A 23,699-nucleotide genomic window follows, 5' to 3' on the forward strand; every position below is an offset into this window, starting at 1 on the left:
CAAAATATCGAGATATCCAGCATTAATTTTGAAAATTCGCCTTTAGTAAATTTCTGTGCTTGATCTGACGTATTTTCGGGACAACATGAGAGGTTTTTGTGTTGTTTGTCCTTTGTTGATGAGTTTCATCAATCTTTTGTACATTAGTTGATTTTGTTTCAGAATTGTCTTTTCTTTTAGGAGGTTCCTCTTTACATAAATTTCTGATGATTTCCCCCTACAAATAAATTTAGATCTTTAGATACATTAAAATTGTAGAAAAATTTTTAGAAACGTTAAATGGAACAAACATTATAATGATAGTTTATGACTGAATATAGATCTTTACAAATCTTTAGGTTGTAATAGTGATGTTGGGTTTCCTCTCTTCTTCATTTAAACCCACATACAAGTTTATAGATAACACTTACAGGTTACATCTTTATACTCTGAACATGATGCAAATCATCTGATAAATAAGTATTGTTGAAGCGCAGCAAAATGTGAAGTATACATTGTATCAACAGAATTTATGAGAAAGTTTTAAGTTTTAAGAATTTTCAATTATGAAAATAATGCAAAGTTCATTTCTGTAATCTGAATGTTTTTCTTCTCTTGTGTGATTTTTTCATAATGTTGAGCTTCAATATACATAATATATAGATTTGAAAACAATATCTACATTTATTTTTTTCAGTGTTTTTGTTTTTTACTCTGTAAATGTTATATAATAACAATTTCTTACATATTTAAAGAGGTTAACATCGTAAGCTGTAGGACTGTTTTTTCCTGAGGCCCATAAGAATATACATGTATTACTTAGGTGTACACACATTTTTATATCAATTTGTAGTCCTTATTCAGCTCCTTCATTTCAAAGATTAGTGCAAGAAAACTTTAAAGTTCATACCAAACTACATGTACATTATCATATCATTCAAAATACCTTGGCAGCTATTTTAATTACTTTATTCTGCCATTAGCACGAAAATTGCTTGAGGACGATGTGCAGAGCTCACAATTTTTCACATTCACACTGTTATCATTTGTCACTGTACATGTACAATTTATAGCCTCTGAAAAAAAAATCTATAGTACTATCATTTACATCTACTTTACATACCTAGTACGCACATACAAATATTTTGAACATAGGCTAGCTGAATATATAAAATATACAAATAACCGTCACACTATAAAAGATAAAAATGATAAAGACATTGATGGACATCCATCTCTTAGTTAGGGTTTATTTTATCGGCTTCGGTAAAAAAGCGATTTGTATAGAGTTTTGCTATTTTGCCGGTCTTATTAAGACAAACAATTTTACGAACAAGTAAGAACATCCTGACCTCAAATGTTGATGTGCTTGAAGAAAACCTCACATATAAAAAGACAATACAAGTATTAATGGACAAAACAAGCATATAAACTGTTTACTGAGTCACATCTGACCTGATATCTCAAAATAAAATTCCAATCAAGAAGGTCAGTGTTCCTTATACAGAATGCACGATATCAACTGGTGATGAAAGACCAAGCAAACAAAACACATGCACGAAGAGTGGGTCCAAGGATGGGTGTTGCAGCAATGAATAATTAAACAAACATTTGAAAATCTAGTCTACTTAATACAATTTTCAAAAGTATAATCCTTTTTATTAAATCTTAAAGTCTCAGTTAATGAATATGTGAATTAACATTAAATAAGTCGTTTTTTTTTCTATTTACCCTCATAATACGCAGTAAATAAATTAGTGCCATATTACTTTAAAGATATAAAGGTCAATTCTTAAAGGTCAAAGACTATGAATTTAGTTTTTTTCTGAATTACGAATTATCTAAAAAGAATTTATGTAATTTATTCTGTAAGTGTTATTACATTAAATAGTACTATACCAAAATAAAACAAACTGTTTAAAGTAAAAAATCAGAAATATTCTTAACTTTGTATGTAAAAAGTCTTAAAAATCTGTAAACTTCCCATGTCAAAGTAAAAAAACTGTAAACTTCCCATGTATAAAGTCATTAAAACTTAAAGATCCTAATGTAAATAGTGAACATAAGGTTGTTGTGTTAGGATTGTTAATTAAGTTTTCCGTTTATTATTTGGTGGTGGAACTGTTCGACATACGAAAGTATGGTTATCCTTTATCTAGTCGAAGACTAAAAGATTATAGAAATCTCACCTAGAAGCCACATATATAATGTGTGTTCATGATAATTTTTTTCAATAAAATGTATTTCATATAGTCCGGAGCCGGCAACATAGCCACTGCCTTTTCTTACCTTGCTTTCGATCGGTAGTTATATCCTGCATTCCTTGTTTACCTTTATATGTATTAGTCCATATGGACTGGTGTGAAGCCTCATATAAAATCAAACTAGTTGTTATTTTGTATAAAACAGAATCCCGGTCCATTAGCCCTTATTCATGTTCTATCTAGTACATGTTTGCCCTGATTATTATGTTTTGTTGTTGTCTAGTTGCATAATGTTTATTATTAGAACAAAGTATATTCAAGTTTGTTGACAAACAATCGCTGAATATTTGTATTGACGCAACCAATTTATTATTTTCCTGAGATTTGCATAGACGAATTCTGGAATACAATGTATATCTTTATTGATATTTATTACCAATTTGATCTATTCAATCAATTTGTGCATGCAGTAAAATAATAAATGACCTTTCGATAAAATATCCAAATTTCCTGATCTTTTGTAAACATATATGAAATTGTTTCACATTCAATCCAGTCACTCACTAATCCCCACTGTTACGTATATTTTAGACACGAAAAAATTTAATGAAATTAAAAATGTTTTTTCTTTCTTAATAAGTTAAGGTAGGCTGTGGTATCTATTCGAAATAACATCAAACATGTGATCCAAACTTTAATTAGAAAGAAACAGATATTACATTCATTCTTTAAACATTGTTCAAGTATAGATTTCAATTCTTGAAACTTGTACGCACAACTTACAAATTGTGCCCAAAGCGCTAGCCTGACCACTACTACCTAGTCTCTAGACAAATTTTACCAAATATTGAATTTGAATATATAAAAATAAATCGATGAATTATTGTCTTCCTACTTACCAATTGATAATTGACATTTTACATTTAATTTAGAAGCGACAGAGTTATCCGGTCATTCAAGGGTTTCCTAGAATCCTATCTCTCAAGGTCTATCCATAGTCCAAAACCAATTCTGTATCTTTCGGTATATTAACTTTAGACACCAAGAAAAGTTTCTCACAACTTTTTCCTTTTAAATTATCATGCACCACAGAAATAAGTTTAAAACTCGGAAACTGTTACGAAAGATTGAAATATCGTGCTTAGTTTTCCTCTTAATTAAACAAAACTCGACGCTTATCCTTTTAGAATCTAACACTAAATTCGTTACAGGATCAAATACTGCTACTGGGGGCAAATTTTTCTCTGTATATTCCTTCTCGCGATCTTCATTTTCGGAACTTGTTCGGCGATGAAGGTCAACCGCCTCAGTTCAAACATTTACGTATCCAAGGTATATATCTTCAAATCAGTTCTTTTAACTGCAATGACAGACGACTTCAATGATTTGACAAAATCCTCAATATATAGAATAACTACCAACACGTCCCTTTGATGGCGATTTATTACTTTTTATTCGGGATTCTTAGGCATTTAGCGTGACGGTTTTCAACACTTATGTACTTGATTAACTCGACGTTCATAGTAAACTAATACACAGTTTAATTGAAATGTCAAATTTAATTTAGTCATTGCATGTCGAAAAGTTTATACAGTGCTGGTATCGATTGTTAAGTCGACGCAAATATATATGAACCATTATGAATAACAAACAGAGGATGGGTTTATGAAGTCATCCCGTTAGTTTTGCTGTAATACAATTTGTGACCACAGAAGATCTATACAGCTCCATTAAAATCTTCCAGACATTAATGAAACTCTTAACTTGAGGCACGAACACATACATTTTGTATAAAAGGTGACATTGTGACAATTGCCAAACCTTTTAGAATACGTATTAACATTTGTACCTCCCTTTTAACGCTTTGTCAACACTTTGAGTCCGTTCATTCGTCCGTCCGTCTGTCGTCCATAGATCTCTCAACTTTAAACATTTTGTCTTCTCCACTAAAACAACTACATGTAGAGAAAAATGGAAATAAACTAAGCAGTAAGTCTTTCATATAATTTGCCCATTCTGACCAGATGGCCAATCGTTGTTACTAATTAACTGACCAAATTGCAATGGCTTCCGTTAAATTTACGAAGGGATGATTTCAACTTCACCATTTGGAACTCTTGTTTTAATAGCTTCCTTTATTAACAATTGGTTGAGGCAAACTCAATATTGACAAGGGAAACGACAGAATTATCACTTTTCCATTAATAAAGGACTTAACCTATGAACTTATGAACTGTAAAAGTGACGCTCTTCAATTACAAGTTTGATTGTGTTTTGTGGTAAAAAGTATAACGTATAAATATTGTAACATTTGGTCAAATTGTTTCAGCGAATAAGACTTTTTATTTAAAACAGCAACAGGTGCAACCTAAGGGGAAAATCTCACATTCTAGTGTGGGTCAGGTGTGCTAAACATCTGTGAAAATGATTTTTAATCAGAAATCATAAATTACTAAAAAATGATAATTACTAATTCAACGAATTTAAACCGTTCTAACCAATTAAATAATTCGTTATCACAAATTACAAAAAATGTTTTGCACTCTTTTTACACAAAAAAAAAACCTATATTTCCGGCCAGACGCGCGTTTCGTCTACATAAGACTCATCAGTGACGTTCGTATCAAAATATTTATCAATCCAAACAAGTATCGGACACGTAACTAGATACTCCAATTATGATTGTGGCCAAGAGTGGTTAAATTTGGCCCAGTAGTTTCAGAGGAGAAGATTTTTGTAAAAATTGACGGACGACGGACGACGGACGATTGACGCAGGACGAATGACGCCAAGTGATGAGAAAACTCACTTAGCCCTTCGAAGCATGCTATCGCTGTTTTCATTTTGAGCTAAACTGCAAACCCTTTGTTATGTTATAGCAAAATTATTGAAATTAAATCAAACATCACTATAGTGATCGCCCTTATGTCCGCGTCTCACTGTCCTGATTTTTACGCCGATGGCAACTCGATTATGGAAATTTTCTAAATCGGGACTAATCGTTTCCAGATCGGGCTATTCGTGGTGCCATCTTTAACCATCGTAGAACCATTGGTCACTTTTTCAAGCCTCCTGGGACAACTTCGGAAAAGGTTTTTAATTTTCAACATGTTCGTAATCTCGTCGTGTTGCCATCGAATACAAGTACGAAGGCGAAAAGATGGAACTACGACGGCATTAAATCCAGCAAAATGTAAGCTTAATTTTCGCGCTAAAATATATTTTAAGTGCCATGCGCGATATGCACAGCTGGTCAGTCTAAGACCACAATCAAAAAAGACGTTCACAAAAAATGGAACTCATATCATATGATTCTATGAGATTCTAACAAAAAAAGGGAACTGCATTGTTTCTATTATTTCAAATAGAACAAGAAGAGCAGCTATTACAGGCTCAGGATTTACATTTACAAGTATTATATTATTTTTTGTCAATTTTTCATATCAAGTAACATAATGAAAATCATAAATGCGCCTCGTACACCAACACTGCAGGTACATGTATATAGGGAAACCAACTTTTTCTTCGTTATTCTGATTATTTATGTATCGTTTGAGTTGTTGTCACACGAATGTTTACTCCATAACCATTTTGTTTTCTATATGTCATATTTTGTCGCATTTGATGATTTCCCCACATCCTTCCGTGTGTCTATATTATAATGATATTCAACTGGAAAGAGCTCGTTTTGCATTACCTTACCTTTAAGATAGACCAGAAAACATGGGCATAAATATGGGTGATTATTCAGACTAGTAGACACATTTTACAGTTCAAACAAGGCAATGCCGAGCCTGGCATGTCCTCGTATATCACATATTGGGGAAAAATATGGACACTATATGTGTCATATACATGCAGAAAATTGTAAATTGAACGTAAAAAATATCAGATCATTACAAGGAGGAAGAACATACCAAATGTGTTTTGAAGCATAATGGTTTTAGAGTGTCCACAAGGGTGATATTGCCATGTATTACAACTGCCACTGTGACCTTGACCTTTGAACTTTAAAGTCAATAGTGCTTAAGATTTTCTTAACGAGTAACACCATACCAAGTTTTGAGCATTTTTGTTCTAGAGTGTCCATAACAGTTAATCTACACGCAACTTACATGTAGTAGGCGAGGGGACAATAAACTAAGTTTCATAAGAATTAGACAAACAGATCGATTTCCCCCATGCATGGCAGCCTTGTACAGATACGATATGTTGTCGAAATTATGTTCGTACCATAAAAAAATCAAAACAGGTAGAACGCCGTTTTGATCGTTTTCATACATGTATTATGTACATACATGTATTTTACCTTTATGCATCTTGTTTGTTTTCACACCATCGTCGTAATCAATCGTGTAGCAATGGTAATCCATCGTGTACATAGCCTTCGTGATCCATCGTGTAGGCTTCGGCTGAGATATGAAGCTTAAATACACGTCTTCGGTAACCTTCAAATGTCCATCTTTTGCTATCATATATAATTTCGGCACCATCGTATAGACTTCGTTATTCATCGTTCTTGCTTCGGTCTCTTTTTGGTATTTTAACGAGATCGGGAACAACTTCGTACGAACTTAAAATTTTCCCATTCGGGTGTCCATCGTATATAATAATCGGGATAGTGTGACGCAGGCATTAATAAAAGAGGGAAGAAAGATACCAAAGAAACAGTCAAATTCATAAATCGAAAAAAGTGACAACGCCATGGCTAAAAATGAAAAAGACAAACTGACAAAAAAAATACACACGACACAACATATAAAACTGAATAATAAGCAACACGAACCCCACCAAAAACATTAACTTGATGTATTTCAGAGATTGGTTGATTGATTGGAGGTTAACGCCTTTTTTGGAAATATTGGACTATTTAGTGGCAAAGGCGGGTCCAAGTAGGACCTTTTGTATGACAATTTGGTTGATTATATATGGAATGACCGAAGCATGATTGCCCCCCCCCCCCTTTTTGTTTGCTCATCCAGCGGCCTGTCCCTAATAAAAACTATAAAAAATGAAGATGTGGTATGATTGTCCATGTAACATCTTATATATAACATAAAGACACTAAGTACAGATCTGAGAGTACTTGCAGTTACTGAAAATCATTTCAAAGCCACTGGTATATTTCGGCCCTTTTATTTATGTAATTGTGTCATGAAACCCTTACTGAATAACTTGAAGCTAAAGATCGCTCTTTCTTACGTACATGTACAACCGTTTACATCATTTCTTAAATTCCAAACTAAGAAAATATTCAGTTGACGATCGCACTTTCCTACCTTCCGTGCAAGTTTAATATTTCAAAGTCTTTAACTTGCACAATAATGCAGTGATCATGCAATAACTACCCAGAAAGAGTATTCTCAAATAAAGAGCGAACTTAAGCAGAATTTAACAAGAAAGATAATGATGTGTAACTATTGAAGTTGGAAATTGAAAGAGAGTTGGATGAAAAATGCGGAAAGCAAACATTATCTGAATATTTTATTTTGTCAAAATTAATGTCCATTGCTAAAATAAATTTAAGTTGTTAAAATGTAAACGTATTTTTTCTCTTGACGAAAAAAACGTTATTCATAACGAAATGTTCCTTCCGATTAAAACAAAAAAGGAGGTTTTTGTAGAAAAAAACATACAAACAAACTATCGCTGTGTTCATTCTTAACAGAACTCTAAACCAGAGATTTAAACGGTTAAAACCAAATCAAACATATTTAACCAATGATCGCCCATCACTTTTAAAATGTATAGGATAGTTTTATAGATTTGCTTTAAAGATAACGACTATAAAATTACAGATACGAATACACGATTTATATCTTGTTATTCTATCATAAATTCCCATACGAATGACATTCCTTTTGTCGAACACTACACATTGTGACACAGAGTGAGACAAAGGTTGAAATAATACATAGAAACATGAAAATATATACAACTATCGCTGTCTACATTTTTATAAGCAGAACGTCACAAGAAAGATAATGATGTGTGTTAAAGTTGGAAAAGGCAGAATACCAAAATATTCATAATGTAATCATCCTGACATAAACTATTCTCTAGGTAAAAATTAAGTTGTTGATTGATCTTTTGTACCTTAAAGTAAATTAATATTCACTTGCAAACAAAAAAACCCAATCACACTAAGTTTCTTTTTTTAATTATGACATAGAAAAAAGATTATTAGCAAAAACAAGAAAAACATATCGCTGTCTTTGTTATTAGAACAACTCCATATCGAACATTTAGCCGCAAACATAGATAAAACCCGATCGCCTTTCCTATCATTAAAAATAGGATAGTGATGTGCATCAAAGAAAGAAAGCTGCAAAAATGATCTTTTTTTATGTTATTGTGTTATAAACCTTTTACTGACGAAATATAGGCCTTAGCTCTTTCCTACGGAAGCCGATAAGGGCCATTCAAAAAAAATATTTTATGTCGTTATTACGACATAGGATGTCGTAATTTCGACATAACATGTCGTTATTACGACATCGCTATGTCGTAATTTCGACATCGCTATGTCGTAATTTCGACATAACATGTCGTTATAACGACATCGCTATGTCGTAATTTCGACATATCATGTCGTTTTAACGACATAGCTATGTCGTAATAACGACATCGCTATATTTAAAAGAATATGTATTATGATTGGCAAGAGACTAAATGAAAAAGAAATTAACAAGTATACGTCATCATAATGTCCCCGATAATTATAAAAGCCCCCGCATGGTCAGCTCTAAAAGAGGGAAGAAAGCTACCAGAGGGAGATTCTCCGAAATGCTGTGTGGCATACAGTGTTATTATTCAATTATTAGCTCCCTTGGTAAAACTCCAAATTTCATATTTAATGTATTCTATTGTTAAATAATTTACATGAAGCTTATTAAGTATTTATTTGATAATTGCATAGCTTTTGCTATTTGAATTCATTGGTTAAAGATATTTATTTATATTGTAAAATTTAATATTTGCATCGTCGCAAAATCTTTGGTTACCTTCTTTGGATACCTTCAGTGAGAAACTTAAATATGTTATAGATACCAATTTAGATTAACTTGGCCCATAGTATTAGGGCTGTACAGACCGACAAAGTAGCGTTTAGATTAACAATATTCCGGTCGTAGAATAGCTATGCAGTCAAGAATGAAATGTGAAATTAATAGAGGACTGAAATTGTACAACCAAGCCAAGCCAAGCTTTCCATCTCCCTTTAGATAAGCGCAAACTACATGGCTTCTTGGTATAAGGGTGTATTGAAGTATTGATAGCTCTTTTTCTACTTTCAAACGTTGGGCGTGCGCGTATTCCTACAACCCCTAGGATTTAAAACAGAATCTTCGAAATTTCATCCGCAAAACAAAATAAAAATGTTCGAAAACACGAACCAATATTAAAACAAATTCAATATATGTTTTGAATTATGTTTTTTTCTGATCTTCTTGATTCTTAACAGGAACAACGACATGTGTCGGTTCTTTGTGGCGTTAAAGCCGTTATGTTACCAAATTTCATTTGACTCGACTGCATATTAAAGTAGAAAATGAATAAAAATAGTAAGACAATAATAATATCTAACAAAAGTACAAATATTTGCCTCATGTGAGTTCAAATATTGCTGATTCAATAAAATCTTCTCTCCACAGTCTTTTTTCAAACGGTAGCCATTTTTTCCAAGTTGATATTTCATTTTTCAAAGCAGTTAAGGTGTATTTTTTATAATTGATCAAAACAAAAGTTAGATATACGAAGAGTAAAACATGCCAAGATTCTTTCCTTATTAACTACATATTTGGGTCTTAAAGGAATAAAATGCTTCCATACATTACAAAACGGTAGCCAATTTTTCCAAATGTCTGAAATCGTCTAAAATCTTAGAGACGCTGATTTCCGACGTTAAATGTGCTAAAGTTTCAATTAAATGATTATGATAGTTAAAACAAATCGTGTTATGAAATTTGGAGAAAGATGTTAATGATTGCTGCCGGGAAAAAAATAGTGCATGTTGCTAAAGACTCCGCCCGGGGAAAGAATTTGGAAATGGGGGGAAAATCCCATTTTATAAAATAAATTGAAATTTATGTTACGAAAGTACTCCGAAATAGATCATTTAAAGTCTTCACTTCAGTAAGGTGCAATTACCAATATCAAAACAATTAGTACCAGTTCACGGAATGTTTTACTTCGCGATTTGTCCTGCTATTTCGTGATGAAAATAATTCCTGTACTAGCGAAGCCGGAACTTTTCGTCAATATAAACTTGTGCATGAAATGGAGATAATTGAAAGACGAATCCCAAACAGCAACGAAAACCGTTTCAATGAATTAAAAAAAAAAGGATTATATTTTTATTTGCCGTTTTCGCGGACGACCCAGGAGTAGATTACTATATTTCAAAATGTATATATCTGAAGATGACTTGGGAAATAATTCTCAAGCCAAGGTTCAAGTAATTGAAGGGGTGTATTTCGACAACTTATGTGTTAGGGAAAATACAATTCTATTCAAATTTAACCAAGGGTAAAAATGTTCGATTTACTTGCAGAGTGTCAGATATATTTGTATTGGGGATGAATAAGGATATAGAAATTTTACAATGACAGATGATATGCAACTTGAATGTTAAACATCCTATATGATAAAAAAAAAATATGAAAACCGTATACATGTACTTCCGTCCCATCTTTCCTTCCTACATTACTTGCGACAGTACTGAATTTTAAGTTGAAATAACTTAGCATTAGAGCAACTGATACTATAATTCTACTTATTACAAGAAGCCATGTAGTATGCGCTTATTTTAATGGATATGGGATGCTTCGCTGGCGAGTTAGGCTCGCATATTCACATAGGATTGTTTACCTAATCTGTCTATACCACCATTTGACAAAACGTTATTTAATTAATCTTGTATTTAATAAAATATATAAGTTTCTCACTGAAGATATTCAAAGAAGGTATCCAAAGATTTTGCGACGATGCAAATATTAAACTTTACAATATAAATAAATATCTTTAACCAATGAATTCAAATTGCAAAAGCTATACAATTAACAAATATATACTTATTAAGCTTCATGTAAATTATTAAACAATAAAATGCATTAAATATGAAATTTGGAGTTTTACCAAGGGAGCTAATAATTGAATAATAACACTGTCTGCAACACAGCATTTCGGGGACTCTCCCTCTGGTATCTTTCCTCCCTCTTTTATAGCTGACTATGCTGGGGGCTTTTCTAATTATTTGGGGCATCATAATGACGTATAGGTGTTAATATCTCTTGGCAATAATAATACATATTTTTTATATATAGCGATGTCGTTATTATGACATAACGATGTCGTTATAACGACATAGTGATGTCGTTATTACGACATGATATGTCGAAATTACGACATAGCGATGTCGATGTTATGTCGAAATTACGACATAGCGATGTCGAAATTACGACATAGCGATGTCGTAATAACGACATGTTATGTCGAAATTACGACATGCTATGTCGTAATTACGACATAAATTATTTTTTTTGAATGGCCCTTATCGGCTTCCGTACTTTCCTACCCACAACCGTTAATTATGTCACAAACTTCATACTTAGAAGAAAATTTAAGTTGACGATCGCTCTTTCCCACCTTCACGCCTTCGATTTAGTGTCATTTTCACTTGAATAAAAAATTAAACTTTCTTTTTACAATTATGAAACAGAAAAATAAAAGTTGACAAAAAAACAAACAAGAAGCTCTCAAGAACTTGAATCTTTCACCTGTAATTCTTTTATCTATGATTTTTGTTTGTTTTTCAATATAGTACATTATTTAATGACTTAAAATTTCCTTTGAAATGATCTTTGTATCTGTCTTATTTTCTTCAAAATCAAAGAAATGCACTTTACCCATATGTTCCATTTTAGTCCTAGTTGCTATGGTTCTTGACAAAGAAATTAAATATAACATTTATAGTAGATACTTTGAAACTCATTCGGCCCAAATTTGGCTGAAATTGTTTCAGCAGTTTCAAAGGAGCAGATTAAATGAACAAATTGTGATTTTTTTAAAAGGGCAATAACACCTTTAGGGGAAAATTGACAATATTGGTCATTGAACTTATTTGTTGATAGAACTTTGTTTGAAATAGTATACACTAGACGCACAACGACGAAGACGGAAACGACGACGACAGACGGAGTCGATGAACGCCAAGTAATGGCTAAAAAAAGAAACAGATATTTCTGTCTGCGTTATAAAAATAACTTGATATCGAATTAATATTGATATATATATTAATAACAATCGCCCTTTCCATCATTCACAATATGACGTAGAGATGCATCAAGAAAAAAAAGCTGAAAAGGTGGAATGCCAAAATGATCAATGTTCTTCAACTGCGAACTTTATTTGACCTTTTAAACATTTTTGAATTAGAGCGTCACTGATGAGTCTTTTGTAGACGAAACGCGCGTCTGGCGTATATACTAAATTTAGTCCTGGTATCAATGATAAGTTTATTTGATGTTGTTGAGAAATGAACGAGGAAAGGTAACACACGGCCACTGAAAGCTTTTTTTTTGTAGAGCCCATGTGGCCGTGTGGTCTAGCGGGACGGCCGCAGTGCAGGCGATTTGGTGTCACGATATCACAGAAGCATGGGTTCGAATCCCGGCGAGGGAAGAACCAAAAATTTGCGAAAGCAAATTTACAGATCTAACATTGTTGGGTTGATGTTTAGACGAGTTGTATATATATATATATATATATATATACAACTCGTCTAAACATCTATATATATACAACTCGTCTAAACATCAACCCAACAATGTTAGATCTGTAAATTTGCATTCGCAAATCTTCTGTTCTTCCCTCGCCGGGATTCGAACCCATGCTACTGTGATATCGTGACACCAAATCGCCTGCACTGCGGCCGTCCCGCTAGACCACACGGCCACATGGGCTCTACAAAAATAAAGCTTTCAGTGGCCGTGTGTTACCTTTCCTCGTCAGTTTTAATCTAGCGTCGTACTACAGTACATGATATATAAGGCATGGAGATGTTATTGTTACTTATATATGAATATCAATTATATGGTCAGTTTATAAATTTTCTGTATACAAAAAAACTTTGAATTTTTCGAAAAACTAAGGATTTTCTTACCCCAGGAGTAGATAACCTTAGCCGTATTTGGCACAACTTTTTGGAATTTTGGATCCTCAATGCTCTTCAACTTTGTATTCATTTGGCTTTTTAACTATTTTGATCTGAGCGTCACTGATGAGTCTTATGTAGACGAAACGCGCGTCTGGCGTATAAAATTATAATCCTGGTACTTTTGATAACTATTTACACCACTGGGTCGATGCCACTGCTGGTGGACGTTTCGTCCCCGAGGGTATCACCAGCCCAGTAGTCATCACTTCGGTGTTGACATGAATATCAATTATTTGGTCATTTTTATAAATTTTCTGTATACAAAACTTTGAATTTTTCGAAAAACTAAGGATTTTCTTACCCCAGGAGTAGATTACCTTAGCCGTATTTGGCACAACTTTTTGGAATTTTGGATCCTCAATGCTCTTCAACTTTGTATTTATTTGGCTTTTAAACTATTTTGATCTGAGCGTCACTGATGAGTCTTATGTAGACGAAACGCGCGTCTGGCGTATAAAATTATAATCCTGGTACTTTTGATAACTAATTATATATATATATATATATATATTTCTCTAATTCTTCGTCAATTTATCCCTTTCTGCACCCATTGTATACCAAAAATTTAATCAACGTGTGGTTCGTTTGATCTCAGTACTTCATTGGTTAAAATCAGATTGTGACGTCGAATTTTCTTGCTTTCCTCTGAATTTCCTATTGTGACGGCATGAAAAAGGCGACCATGCCTGACGACGTCACATAGAAAGAACACATCTTTTTGCAGATCATTCGAAAAGAAAGAATATGTTTGCCTGCATAATGTTAGAAAATCATTAGAGAAACAGATTCCACCACCAAATATCGTGTAATACGATATTTATCCACTCTCAACAGTTAAATTATCAATTTAAAAGTCCTTGCTGAGGCGGCTCGGACTTAAAATTTGAAAATGTAACTGTCTCGAGTGGATACATATCGTATTACACTCGATGCAGTGGTAGAATCTATATACAAATCAAAAAAAGAAACGATACCCAACATTTTTTCATAATATTTTTTATTGACAAAATAATATTTATTGCGACTAGTTATATGTTCGAAAAGAGTCATAAGTCTGTAGGGTACTGCACTTTTGTTTTTATTTTACCGGACAATAACGTCATTTTAGCGTCTTTTTGAATTCGAGCCGAACCACATTTATGCCGTCCGAACAGGGGTTTTCAATTTAATGAGGGTGATTGAATATCCGGTCAACACAGGTAAACAAAAGATGATTGAAGGTGACATTCACAAAAGGGGATTTCATATGCCTCGCAAACATGAGCGTGATAGAGCTGTGGGAATGGTACAAGCAGATATGCGTCATATTGACGTCGCAAACAACGTTGGTGTTTCTAAATTGACAATAACAGGATCAATGAGTCGTCTAAGACAGACTGGGTTCTCAAATGACAGACGACGTAGTGGACGTCCAAGAGAAACGACGTTACGCCAAGATCGTCGAATAAGATTCACACATCTCAGGAATCTTTTTTTACCAGCTACAATTACCGCTAGACAATCACCTGGAAGCCATTATCCAAGGATATCAGCCCAAACAGTACGTAATAGGCTAAGAGAGGCTGGTTTACGTTCACGACGTCTAGTAGTGGGAGCCATTCTAAAACAGTGTCATCGAACTGCACGCCTACATTGGGCAAATGCACATTTGTATTGGAATCGTGTAAGGTGGCAAAACGTCATTATAAGCGATGAGTCAAGATTTCTCTTACGTAGAAGTGATTGCAAAATGAGAGTGAACCGACGTCAAAATGAACGTTATGCAGACGCGTGTGTACATGAATGTGATCGCTTTGGTGGTGGTGGTGTGATGGTTTGGGCAGGAATCACGCATTGTGGACGAACTGACTTGACGTTCATTAACGAAAGCCTTACTGGAGTTCGTTATCGTGATATATTTCTCTCTCCCATTGTACAACCATTCATTGCAAGGCATATAAATCGGCATAGTTTCCAACAGGACAATGCTAGGTGCCACGTGGCACGTGTATCAACACAATATCTTGGACAAAATAACATTGACATTCTTCCATGGCCAGCTTTATCACCAAATCTATCACCCATTGAACATTTATGGGATGAACTTGATAAACGTTTTCGCAGACGTCATCAACCACCAGAGTCAGTCAACCAGCTACGAGCCGCTTTAGTGGAAGAGTGAAATAACATTCAACAAGCATTTATTCAACGATTACTTGGATCAATGCGTCGGCGATTGACTGCTTTTATCGACGCAAGAGGTGGCCATACGCGATATTTACTCTTCAACTTTTGGTTTTGACAACAACAACTTCAACAGTCCGTGCAATAAGGAAAATTATTTTTGATTTGTTATCTTTGTTAAGTTTGTGTGCTTTGATGTTATTGTTTCATAAAATACAAAACAAAAACAATATTGTTGAAAAATAAAGTAGATATTTTTGATAAAAATCAGGTATCGTTTCTTTTGTGGCTAGTATATATATCATTCCTAAATACTGAAAAAAAAGTTCAGTTGACGATCGCTTTTTCCTACCTTTTCTACCTATGTGTATTTTAATTCTAATCGTTGTGTTCATAAAAGATCAGTAACTGTATATTGCCCTGCAATTCTGAAACAAAACAAAAAAGACTGGTATAATTCGACCATAATCAAAACAAGGGGAAACATACTGCCGTACAATCTAACTATCAGTCAAAATGAAACCATTGGAAAGTATATACACAGTGTACGGTTTTTAAATATTTTGGTAATTCGGGAGACTGTACATGTCAAGCGGGGTTCCGACATTCGACAAAAAACAAGTTGCTTGATTAAAACTTTTATGAACCAGTATAGAAGTATAGTATGGGTAGTATAGTTTGCCAACGATTGCAGAGTAAAGCTCTCAAGTGATTGTACAGGAAAGTTTCAAGTGATTGTACAGTTAGATCGCAAGCGATTCAAGAAAACTATTCGACATGGATAAAAATAATGTATTTGGGTTTTTACTGCGACAATGGTTTTAAATCATCAAGACAGGTAAGACTATAATATACCAGAAATGGTACACGTGAACATTCTGGTAGTAACGATTGTTTTCTTGATGTTTTTTTGACATTTTGTATCGCTTTTGTGTGGCAGTTTCGATCGTTTTACTCGGAGCTCCTCCATCCTAAAGAACACGTTAGGATGGATATTTTTTTTTTTACCATTTGATTAATTCATATTTATATGTTGAATGTTTTAGCTACCGAAACTTGAAGCAGAAACGTTAAACAGTAAGATGAATTTCATAAAAATTTTCATCAAGCAGCTTCATATGTCATATGTCGGAGCCCCGCTTGACAGTCTCCCGAATAACCAAACTATTAGAAAACCATACAGTTCCGTCCCCAGCTTCCCACACTGTAATATACAGTTGATACATTTACAGATCGGACTAATGGTCTAGATTTAATTTTTAAATATCTAAATGAGTTGACCTTAACGAGACGTGGGTGTTATTGGCAGAGCCCGGAACTGTATCAGTGGAGCCTAGGGCGACAATATATTGGTTATGTTTTAAGAATGATAAGAGCAAAAACTATGTTTGCATATTATTTTATTTGAAGAATTCATAAGTGTTTTTTTCTTGTTTTTTGCTTTGATTTTTATAAGAATTTGCGTTTTCCTAAAAAAAAAACAACTTTTTTCCGAAAATAATAATAAATAATAATAAAAAAACAACATTTTCCTGGTTTAGATTTTTTACCAATTTTTGTTTGAAAAATATAATTCGGTCTATTCTCATTTTTTACATTAAGAATTAAGATTACTGAAATCTTAAAAATAAGAAGTGTGTTGGTCTCGTAAGTTATCTCCAAATGAAACATTGTTAAACTTGTTAATTCTCCAAACAACGTAAATAGTTATTGGAGTGCCGTGTTTCTGAAGATATAAACGAACAATGACTTTTCCATATCTGGTTTACAATTTTAATTTGATATCTGCATGCTACAAATAAAGTCTATAATATATTACAGAATGAGATTTAGAACGATTTGTATTAAAATAAAGACCTTACAATTGCCCTTTTGTTAAATGATAGAGTAGTTAATTGTAGTAGTTGACAGGTAAATGTTAAACTTTAGTGCACTAATCATATAACTTGCTGGCCTTGCATCGTGGTGAAATTGATTTTATACAAATAAAATTTAGGGATGATTGTCTACTTAAATAGAAAATTGCGCAAAAAGATGTCAACACGGTCGATTAATGAAAATTTATGTCACGTATATTATAGATGTACATTTTTGTATTTAAAGAAAAAATATAACATCAAAAATATAAATTTTCATTCACTAGAATAGATAACTGGTTATTGATCGAATGATGACCGTGAAAGAAAATGCATGTGTGTTCTACTGACCGTTTATGAATGTACACGCTGAAGGGTCAAGAAGAATTCCCTGACCAGTTTTAACAAGAAAATTTCACAACCTGTACATTTATAGAAAATATTTAAACCGCAACATTTTCGATACATGCGATAGTCGGTTAAAGAGCTCTCGAATGGTGCTCATTTGTTGTCTGGTATTATGTATATCATATGTCAGCTTAAAATAAAACTTACTAACTTTCTTTCGCGTTATAAACAGTGAAAAACATTTGTTTATCTCTTGGACGATTCATTCATTGAATCTTCCGTATGTCATATTTCTAGGGAGTTCGCCAAAGTACACCCCAGCTAGGTCACGCGTCTACTTAACACGCTGGATCACACATTCACGATTTGTACGTCCGTCCTGTTTAAAATTAAAACTTTTATTAAAACTTGAAAAACCTTCATTTAATCACAACAACAATCAGTTTGTTCTGGAAGCGTCAAAAAAAATATTTTCCATCCAAACTTGTACCGATTATCCCGTCCTCCATCCGATTTTAGTCCGATTTGCATCTTTCCCATGGTTAAAAACGACCGAATATATCTCGACAGCGTCCCTATTAAGCTGTATGCGACGCAACAGACATCAGACAGTGACCAGACAGTTAACCGACGCTGATGGAAGATATCCGTTAGAAAACTGTCTCTATATTTGGGATGATCAGGTACTGTCGGAACACAACCCTATCACAGTTTGCTGGACAACATTTCAAACGGCTTTGTATAGACTCGTATCGTGTTCTGTAATTTTCAGGACTCAGACGAGGGTCCTATTGCTAATTTCGTATTAATAACGGGACTGTTCCGGAACGGTTTCGTCACAGACGGTTCGTATTCAGGATGTGGATTCAACCGGCAAAACATAGCAATGACAAATCGCACCAGATCATGCCCGGTCCATAGGACAAAGTCTACATTGTAACTCAGAACATTGTTACGATTTTGATCCGATACAGCAGAGTCTGTCGTGACATAATCAAGATTGTAATCCGACTAGACAAAATCGGATGAGTGTTCCCGAATGTTACGAGACGCATCTAACTATTTGGGGTGCTTCGATCCGTTCGAATATGTAACGAACGTTTACAACAGCATTTAGCCAAAAATAGGACACTCCAGATCATTGTGGAATCCGACTTTTTTACTTTTCGTGTTTAAACGATGTCTGATTTCAAACGGGAGCAATAATCGGCACTGTGTGAACGCCGCGTAAACGTTTCAATTTTCAGTTACAATTCACAGGATCTTAATCAGACTTGGGACAAATTCGAATCCAGAATTGTCCTGTCAAGGACAACAGTAAAAATCTAAATTAAAAATCGTGAATGTGTAACCCTGGCTTAAATCGACTCTATTTTAATGTTTCCGTGACAAATTGTCAGCGGGGCTTATTTTTTTATATCCCTGTCTTTCCGCCTGTAAATCTAATTTACAATAACAGTGGTATATATATTAAATGCTACCTCTCTATCAGCATATATGCTAAATCCCAAGTTAAGTTAAGTTAACGTTTCTGCTTCAATGTAAATTTTTTAAACATTTTTGAAATGGGTTATCTAAGCAAAAGCAAATTCAGGATATGATTTAGATGTTTTTCTTTCTGTAGAACCTCTAGTCTTGTTTTCATTCTGAATTTTGCCCAATATTGTAATTATCTATAGGCGAGCGCCAAAACACGGATTCTGAGGTTTTTAATGCACCTACCGAACACTATATACTAGAATATATATAATTGAGTTGAATTTTGAATAGGGAAGTATAAATCCAGAGTACTTCATGTGGCTGTTTCATATCTCTATCTTTGTTTCGGGTTGTCTTTTCTTATTTGAACAACAATAGTGTATGTTTCTATAAGGGCAACTACAATACTCAGCTTATATTGTTATGTAAAGTATTTGGAATTTGCTTTTATGCATTATAACAAAGGGACAATCAAACTCATTACCAGAAGACAAACTAACATCGCACACACGTCATAGCAAAAAATCAAACAATAAAAAAAGACCAGCGCCAGTCTTCAAAGCACTACACAGAAACCTAAGGATCAACAAATACCTAACAAATACTGGAAGAGGTCTTAGATGCCCCTAAAGGGTTAGCAGATCCTGCTCCACATGTGACACTAGTCTTGATGGTCATGTATAATTCAGCTGACAAGTCTCGAGCATTCTAAGTGATGTCATACTTGAGAAAGATTACAGAGGAATGTGGTATCAACACTTGGAAAATATCCGTGTCGCAGATATCCCCTAATGTTCAACCAACTCGTGATGGGTCCGTAAATCAGTCAAGGCAGGACTGCAATTTTATCTGGTCGATACCCTAGGTTTTATGAGCTTCTTTGTAAGCAGCAACCCTCTACCACATAAATCATGTAAACTTCATAACATGAAATCAATTTGGATATTTCCTCCATATAAAGGAACTTCATCCATAGAAAATGTAATGTTCACAATAAGGAAGCTGAAACTATAATTGTGAGTCTACTCACAATAGCATTCCCCAATTCCGCACTACTCTATGCACATCCTCATGTCTTGTACTATAACCGTCCATCCTTTTTTACCAATCCATTCGTTACGGAGGAGCTGCGTTTACCAGACAAATTAACAGACATGCAGACCAAATGACAGATGGACACGGACACACGAATGGATGGACATGGTGATTCGTATATACACCTAAAGCTTTGCTTACAGGAGGTATGCTCATGATTCCTTTTGTATTATTCACAGCAGACCATATATAGCTCAAGGTTAGATAAGGTTTGTAAACAATTATATCTGTGTTAACCTTGACGTTAATTTAATGTACGACGAATCCAGAGTCACATATTTGAAATGTTTAAACTTAGATGATTGGCCATGGCCAAATTATTTTTATTTCAAAAGTAGTCAATTATATTTTTAGTTAACGTCGCTCGACTCTGGTAATCTATTAGTAACGTGAATGCTTTGCACGTATACGTATGAAGTACTAGGGTCGTTCTTGATCGGCTATTGGTATTTGCAACCCGATCCCAAGCACGCACTCAGTTGGGGCGACCTGGTAGAAACCTATTTTTCATTCTTCTATACTATCAGATTATTACGTGGCATTTCCCAGATAAATTATGGGATAACCTTTGTACATTCATGGTTTCATGAGAAATAAACTATCTAATAAACTATTTATCAGCAGAGGGATCTGTGTCAGTCCTCGAGTCTTTGCGTCGTGGGCTTACATTGACCGAAGAATTATAATACATCTGTGGCTGTGTCAACGAAACTGTCATATAACTAGGACGTGTCTTAGGATGGTCTCAGAACAATACATTGTTTACTTAACTATAGAAACCACTAAATAAATAACCAGCAAAGCTCCTGAATGACTGCGGGTACTAGGCAGAATAACCAGTGGCAGATCACGAGGGCCGTAGAGGGTGTACGCACCTCTTACTTGCACTTTTCTTTTTATTAGGACTACACTATAATTAATCCCACTAGATATCGTTGTTAACCTTGTCATTTCACGTATATCTATTTTGTATGGGACAATTCGTTATATATAAATAATTTGTTTGTTTCTATTTACGTGTAATAAATTATTGATTAATATTTCAACGTAACATGATTTGGCAAATTGCCACCGTGGAGTTGACCAACGTCCCTCGGTCATTATTAAAGTTAATAAACTCATCATAGATACCAGGACTAAATTTTGTTTATACGCCAGACGCGTGTTTCGTCTACAAAAGACTCACAAGTGACGCTCGAATACTCAGGATTGCTTAGGTTAAAAATGACAGGCATGATGCCTTTAAAGCGACAAAGGATGGAACAAGGACGTATTGACCCCTATTTCACAATTCCACCCAACAGAAGGAAATACTCTATTACAGTCACATGATAACAAAATGTTCCACAGCTTAAGTATTTACATACAAAACATGTTTAACCCCACACGCCCCAGTCCATTTGTGCCTGATTGATAATAATCCCCAGTCAGTAATTCCTTTTATTAAATTTATTAATTTATTATTTTAAATTAAAAGTCAATAGTACGGACCATTTGTTTTTCTCAGAGGGGAAGGAGAGGAAAGGGTAGGGATAATTTTGAACTTGTTTGTTTTTGAAACAACTATGATTGTACCTTGGTTGAAAACAGTAATCTAGTCCATTTGTTTTTCTATAAGACAAAATTAATTTCAAACAAATTCATTATTTGAATTTTTATTTTTACTATTTTTATAAAAGAAGACCAACGTATTTTTTTTTCGCATGTAAATCCCAGGCAATCCCCCTAAAAATCAAATGGTACGTGCCTTAACATTTGTTGGTTTTTGAATTACTTTTCTTCTTTTCCTTAATGTTTTTAACAGGATATGACTGTAACCGGAAAATCTGTTTCGCCGAAATGTTATACTGAGTCCTTTTTGCAAGGACCGACTGCAACTTGCCTACTGGGAATCCCCCTTTCTCAACCGTCATTCACAACTTAATTGTCATTTAAGACTCATTCGTATAAAGCCTTTGATTGATATTGAAACACTCATTTCCCTTGTTGGGTGAAACATTTCAACCGTACATTTGAATAAAAAATGCTTGTTTGTCTTTCTTTATTTAAGTCGCGGTCGTATCTTACATTTCATTAAATGACCGTAAATATTGTTTACAACAAGAAACCTGTGAGGTTATGCTAATTAAACTTACAACAAACGTCAGTCACCGTTGCAATTAGTCATCTCTCCTTCGACTTGACTAGGATAGTGATCCGGTTTTATCCTGCAATATTGTGTCCTACACTGTAAAAACAGTGTTTAGATCCTAAACACTTATCTAAACACTTTTTCTGTGTACGTTTTGAAACGCGTTTAGCATCTAAACATGTTTAGATTTAAACAAGTGTTTAGATTTCAACAAGTGTTTATATGTTATATGTTTAGACCTTCCAACGGTTAGCCTACTAGTACTTTGATTTCACAGGAACTACTTGTGCGGTACAGCACTACAGGTTGAATAGTCCACACTGTTTTGTAATATATACTATGCACGTGTACATTTCTGCTTTCATGTTCTTGCAATGATTTTTACCCTAATAAAATTATTTTACTATACAGATACAGCCTACAGCCCTACATATATCGCTATAAAATAGTTATCAAAAGTACCAGGATTATAACTTAGTACCCAGACGCACGTTTCGTCTACATAAGACTCATCAGTGACGCTCAGATAAAAAATATTTAAAAAGCCAAACAAGTACAAAAATGTACAAAGTTGAAGAGCATTGAGGATTTAAAATTCCAAAAAAGTCGTGCCAAATACGGCTAAAGTAATCTATGTCTGGGATAGGAAAATCCTTAGTTTTTCGAAATAAATTAAAGTAAAAGAGATAACTATTCACCTTGAGCGATGTATTATTGTTGACCATTCCAGATTCTTTTTTTGATAACCAATCTCCAGCTGAATATGTGATTTAATTTTACTACTCTTGCCTCAGGGGATTTCAAATCGAAAATAAATGCAAAATAAAGTGATTGTTTGTGTCATTCAAAAGACAAACAATAACAGAATTAATTTCAGGATAAAGTCAATAACTGTTCAGTGTCTTAAAATATCAGCGGTATTTGTACTCGGCTCGAAACAGAAGTAATAGCCGGCTTATGCTCGCATTACACCTGTTTCTTAGCCTCGTACAAATACAGCTAATATTTAAAGACACTTATATTATATTTATTGTCTATTTAACTTCACTTTTACACTATATGTTCACGTAACAAACCGTCAAATATGTGCTAATTTATGTTTCGGCCAATAAAAGGTTAGTAATGTTTTTGCTTTGCTCCGCTAGCCGAAAGATTCTATTCTACGTCTCCTTTCCAAAGTCCTGATTATACCATTTCTTGTATCCGAGAAAATATGATATGTCATAGAA

General features: G+C 34.0%; 1 long non-coding RNA gene across 2 annotated transcripts; it reads right to left on the reverse strand.

Annotated features, from left to right (window-relative positions):
• Nucleotides 1–89: 89 nt before the first annotated feature.
• Nucleotides 90–23,463, reverse strand: LOC134682122 (uncharacterized). 2 transcript variants are annotated; one of them, XR_010100796.1, is made up of 4 exons: nucleotides 23,169–23,463; nucleotides 15,914–15,989; nucleotides 926–1,055; nucleotides 90–217 (listed from the first exon to the last, which is right to left on the reverse strand). It is a non-coding gene; the product is annotated as an uncharacterized LOC134682122 (long non-coding RNA). The 2 variants fall into 2 exon arrangements; XR_010100797.1 differs by lacking the exons at nucleotides 15,914–15,989; nucleotides 23,169–23,463 and adding an exon at nucleotides 3,083–3,315.
• Nucleotides 23,464–23,699: the final 236 nt, after the last annotated feature.

The sequence above is a fragment of the Mytilus trossulus genome, chromosome 8 (genome assembly GCF_036588685.1).
Source record: "Mytilus trossulus isolate FHL-02 chromosome 8, PNRI_Mtr1.1.1.hap1, whole genome shotgun sequence".
Taxonomy (NCBI): Eukaryota; Metazoa; Mollusca; class Bivalvia; order Mytilida; family Mytilidae; genus Mytilus; species Mytilus trossulus.